The 5,635-nt window shown below is 49.4% G+C and overlaps 1 long non-coding RNA gene across 2 annotated transcripts; it reads right to left on the bottom strand.

The window, feature by feature from the left end:
* Nucleotides 1-1,570: 1,570 nt before the first annotated feature.
* On the bottom strand, nt 1,571-5,007 carry LOC133261755 (uncharacterized). 2 transcript variants are annotated; one of them, XR_009741126.1, is made up of 3 exons: nt 4,608-5,007; nt 2,815-3,481; nt 1,571-2,048 (listed from the first exon to the last, which is right to left on the bottom strand). It is a non-coding gene; the product is annotated as an uncharacterized LOC133261755 (long non-coding RNA). The 2 variants fall into 2 exon arrangements; XR_009741125.1 differs by having other exon boundaries at nt 1,571-3,481.
* Between the last annotated feature and the right edge of the window lie 628 nt (nt 5,008-5,635).

Below are 5,635 nucleotides of genomic sequence, written 5' to 3'. Positions count from 1 at the left end.
CCCTAACCTACTTGGACTCATGGAGATGGCTCCCTGCAAAGTGACCCTTCTGACAGTGTCCTTGTGAGAAGACAGAGTGGACTAGATAACTCATCCTAATTAAGCCTCTTGAGCGATCATGAATAGGGTCTTGGTGGAGGTCCAGGCAGTGACCAGGTGGGAACCAGGTTGGTCTAGTCCCTCAGGCCCCTTTATCCTCTGACTGCTCTAAATTCTTTCATTCCATTAGAGACCAGGTTAAGATGCAGAACATAAGAATACAAGTTCCTAAGTATACAAGGGTCCCAAGTGTAGTTTTCCAGGACCCCTCAACGGTTACCCCGTGCTGGGATGGAGGCCCGGCATGTCTGTCCCTCCCCAGCTGCTGGGGTTGATAAATGAATCCAAGGAAAGGGGAAGGATACAATAGGAGGACTAAAGAAAGAAACTGTGCTGGTGATAGTGAACAGACCAGGTGGAAGAGAAACTGGAAGCTGAGGTTCTCTTTGCTAATGAGGATGGCACGCCACAGTTCTCCCTGCTGGCTGAATGGAAGGCTGAAATCCCTGTTGTTCAATAGCTCAGTTGTCTCCAACTTTTTGTGAATCCATGAACCGCAGCACGCCAGGCTTTCCTGTCCTTCACTGTCTCCCGGCGTTTACTCAAACCCATGTCCACTGAGTCAATGATGCCAACCAACCATCTCATCCTCTGTCGCCCACTTCTCCTCCTGCCCTCAATCTTTCCCAGCATCAGGGTCTTTTCCAATGAGTTGGCTCTTAGCATCAGGTAGCCAAAGTACTGGAGCTTCAGCTTCCACATCAGTCTTTCCAATGAATATTCAGTGTTGATTTCTTTTAGGATTGACTGGTGTGATCTCCTTTAAGTCCAAGGGACTCTAAAGGGCCTTCTCCAGCACCACAGTTTGAAAGCATCTATTCTTTGGCGTTCAGCCTTCTTTATGGTCCAACTCTCACATCCATACATGACTACTGGAAAAACCATAGCTGTGACTATACAGACCCTGTCGACAAAGTGATGTCTCTGCTTTTTAATATGCTGTCTAGGTTTGTCACAACTTTTCTTCCAAGCTAGCAAGTGTCTTTTAATTTCATGGCTGCAGTCACTGTCCATAGTGATTTTGGAACCCAATAAAGTCTGTCACTGTTTCCATTGTTTCCCCATCTATTTGCCATGAAGTGATGGGACTAGATGCCACCATCTTAGTTTTTTGAATGTTCAAATCAACTGTGGGATCATAAAACCCATTCTGGATCAGCCTGAAGTCAAGGTTGGGTAAAGAGCCCAGCCAGGAACTCGGGGGATGGGAGAGGGAAGAGCTCACTGGCCTGACAATTTCAGAATCACCTGAGGCTTTCGCCAAAAATGCGTGTCCCTGAACTCTACTCCAAAACATACCCAGTCACTGTTTCTTAGGAGCGTGAGACTTAGAAACTTGTATACTTAAAACTTCCCACAAATGTTTCAGGGTCTTTAGAGTTGAACAGAAAAAAGATCTTGAACATTTTCCCTGTGGATTGATTTTTAAATGCCATGCAAGTTAGACTGAAGACAAGACTGGCAACAAGCATTATAATCCGACAAATGTTTACTGTACACCTGCTCTGTGCCAGGAACGCATTCTGCCCTCAAGTGGACTTCGTAAAGAGTTATTACCACAGGACTTGCGGTAGGAGCCCAGGAGCAGGCGTGAGCAGTGTGCGCCGGGTGTCCAGGAGCCGGAACAGGAAGGAGGAACTGGAAGCAGAGCAAGGGGATCTCTGAATTTTTCATTTCTGAGACGGAATATTGTCAACAGAAGGCGGTAATACCGTAGCTTTCTCTTCTCTTAGGGGGACATGTGTCCACCGTTGACATTATCCTTGGACATGACAAAAGAAATTGAACCACAGGTTTACGGCCGGTTGTTCATCTGAAATTCGGGCTCTGTGCGGTTCTGCATGCCACATCGTAAGCCAAAGTAAAGGGACTTTCGGCTTTGCTCTTCTCCAGCAAAAGCAACAGTGAGTCAAAATAAACAACCTCTGGAATCCAAACGCTGACTCCTCCTACCAAAAAAGCAAAATAGTTTCTCTTAATTGCTAGAGGCTCTCTCGGTGTGCCGTGCACGCCCACCTGCACCAGAGCTCGCTGGCGACCAAGTGGAGAGGCGCTTGCTCCGGGATTGAGAGCTTTTAATCGGAACAGTTTTTAAAAAACCTTGTAAGTGAAGTTGACCTTCCCTGGCTCACAGGCCTTGATCCTGCCAGCAGGCCGCCTCCGCTCCCTCGCGGTGTCCGCTCTCAGCCGGGGACCCGACCTCCATTCGCTGCAGGCCGCGGGGGCGAGAAGGCTGGACGGCACCCCCCTCCCACCCCTTGCGCCTCGAGAGCCCAGAGCCGGGCGGGGTTTGGCCGGCCCCCCGCGGCCGCTTCCTCCAAACCCTGCTGACCTCTAGTGGTCACATGGTGGAACTGACAGGACGCTGGGCCAGAGTGGGCAGCTGGGGTTTTGTTTTCAACCTAGGCCTTCTCATCCTTACTTTGCGCGGTAGACTTGGAACCTTTGAAAATATCCCGTGGGGGTCCCTGTGCGTGAGCGTGTGGCCACATGCAGTGAGAGATCTGGGTGGGACTCAGACCCTAGGAAAAGACTCAAGAAGCGAAGGGTCATGTCAATTTGTCCTTAAGAGTCAGTGAAGACGGTTTACAGCCTTTCCTGTAGTCACATAGTTCACACCCTTTGCTTTTGGGAGGTTCTTCCTATGGTCTCACCTTGTCCCCTCTTAAGAAGAAAAAAGTCTCGAATGAAAAAAAAAAAACAATTCCAGTTTACCCATCAGTTCTGGTAGCAGCTACAGCGTAGGGAGTCGGCCTGAGGCTGCAGAGCTCGTGGCTGCCTGGATGGGCTGGGTGGTTTTCTCCAGGCTGCAAACTCCATCAGGCCCTCGGTGAAATGGGGTAGAAGGGAGAAGAGCCAGCCCCAGCAAAATTAATTTCCAGCAGCTGCATGGGATTAAAACTACTCACTTCTCGCTGGTCTCTGTCTAATGTTCCTGAAAACGATCTCCTGATCCTCCACTTCTACTCTTTTCTCTTCCTCATGGTCTCAGCTTTTGGTAAATTACTCCTGGTCTTCTGTCCTCCATCCCTGTAGGTATGACTGGAAGACACAGCCCCCGGGAGACCCATCCCTTCCTGGACTTGCCCAGGGAGCTGTGCTGGGGTGACGTCGGGGGTGCAGCGTGACCCTCAGGAGTTGGACAGGCTGTGGGGGTGGCTCAGCCCTCACGGAGTTCCCAGGAAGTGGAACCTTGCGTGTCCCGTGCCTGTCCTTCCAGGGAGCTGAGGAAAGGCAAACCCTTCCTTAGAACAAGCACCAGACGGGGTGGAGGGTATGCGCTCACATACTGTGCTCGCGTTTGCCAGCTCGTCTCCCTCCGAGCCTTAGTCATGTCTTCTGTAAAATGGAGAAGAGACTGTTCTCCAGGTTGTTGTGAAGACTAAATGAGATAATACGTAGACAAAAATATGTTTATGACATGTAGATATAAAATGGATAGAACCATTAGATGATCCTACATAATGTTAATGATTATAGTAATAGCTGTATAAATACATAATAAATAGTGTTTCTTGAAGGCACATTACAGGATCGTGTTCCAAGCTTTTTGCATGTATCATTTAACCATCACAGCGATGTGCTGAGGCAAATCCTTTTATTATCTCCATTTACAAATGAGAAAAATGAGGTTAGAAGGTATTGGGAGATGTGCCCAAAGGCACACAGTAAGTGGCGGACCTGGAACGTGAAATGTGAGCCCTGGAAATCTGACGACTTTTCCTGGGAGAATGTATCACTGGGTTGTGCCCAGACTGAGGTATAATGCTTGCTTGTCTCTGCGTGTGAGAGTGTGTGCACACCCCTACACATGCACACCCACACATATGCAAACACAACATGCATGCACACAATGTAATATATGCACACATGTACATAAACACACAACACATTCATGTGCACACATGTGCATCATGTATACGCACATGCACACATACACACATGTCTTTGCACGTTGCCACTGCATAACCAGAGACCCTGCACCTTTCCTCCTAGAAGGAGTTTCCCTCAGGGGGCCCCCTCTTGGAGAAGTAAAGGGGAAACCACTGGAGCTAGAAGGAGAAAACTAGCAGGAAAGGAAGCCACATGCCTTTGGACAGAGGGAGAGATTATCCAGGAACCAACTGAGCCACCCACACCTCAGATTGTGAAACCAACTCATGGGAACAGAACCAGGCTTCCTGTGATGCTAACCTTGCCCAGATGAGCCTGCTTCTTTCCAGGGCCTCTGGGGCCCAGCTCTTTGAGGGACAGCGCTCATGGCGTTGCCATGCTGCAGTGAGCTCATCCCAGAGTGAGCTTCATCCACTCATTCCAACAGGGGGCCTGATCCTTTCTGTGCTTTGCATGTAACTGACACTTAATGGAATTTGTTCAGTTTCAAGTTCTCCTCTGCTGCACTCTGGTCCCTTCCTCACTGGTCTGCAGCATGGAGCTGGGGGTGGGGATTGAGACTAGGGACTTGCTTGCACCCTTTTCTAGCTGTACAACTGTGGCCATGTCGTTACCTTCTCTGGTCAGCTCTAAGGTCCCATCCGGCCTGACATTCTCAGTCTAATAAGATTCTAATCAGGTGTCCATCAGCCGTGGTCCACTGTGGTTGGTAGCGGGTAACATGAGCAGGGTGTTCAGGGAGGTCACTGCATTTGTGAGCCTCAGAGGACATTGTGTCATCACAGCGGAGGAAATGGTGTGTGAATGGGAGCAAATGCCATCCTGGCAATGCCCCTGTCCACAAGGCTTGATCTCAGGGTCAGAATTAGGGTTTGGGGATAATGCAGTGTGACCGTGGAGTTATTTTCTTTCCAATACCTCAAAGGAGTAAAAGGAAATATGAGAACTAAGAATGAAGATAGATAACCCAAGAGAATGGTTCGGAATCACAGCTGCCTCTGCATAGCACTTGGGTGCCAGCCACTGTCCTGACCTTTCGAGAAACCAACTCATTGAGTTTTTTGGAGCAACACTGTGGGGGTGGGTACTAATATAACCCCTATTGTACAGATGAAGGCATTGAGCCCCTAAAGGTTTACGCAGCTGGTCGATGGCAGCTCTAGGATTCAAGACTTAGGGAATCTGGTTCCAGTGTTTATAATATTAGTCATTAAATTATATTGCTTCCCAAAGAACATCTTCATCCAGGATGAAGGAGCCTTTGGGGAGAAGGTAAATCATCAAGTCATCTCTGGTACCCTGATTGGTTACTGCCCACTTCAGAGACAGACCAAGGCCAGGAAGAGGGAGCCCGGACTGCTGAGCGCCTGCTTTGTGCACACTGAAGAGCGGGCAGGGCGTGCCCCTCTGATTTTTGCTAGTCGCCCACAGGCATCTGCCTTGTACTTCCACATCCAGAGCCTAAGGAACAGCGGAATGCTTTGCCCTGTGAGGCACCTCTCTCCTATCTTCCTGAGGTTTCACTTCCTGCCACCCCCGTGCCTGCCCACCTTCCCCAGGAGGATGACTGGCAGGACCTCGGCCGCAGAATGTTTTTGCATAAGGGGCCAACACTGGCACATGTGTCAACTTCCCTATTTCT

Source organism: Bos javanicus, chromosome 15, assembly GCF_032452875.1.
Source record: "Bos javanicus breed banteng chromosome 15, ARS-OSU_banteng_1.0, whole genome shotgun sequence".
In the NCBI taxonomy this organism is placed as follows: domain Eukaryota; kingdom Metazoa; phylum Chordata; class Mammalia; order Artiodactyla; family Bovidae; genus Bos; species Bos javanicus.
The sequence above is the reverse complement of the archived record's forward strand: the minus strand, read 5'-3'. Positions and strand labels throughout refer to the sequence as shown.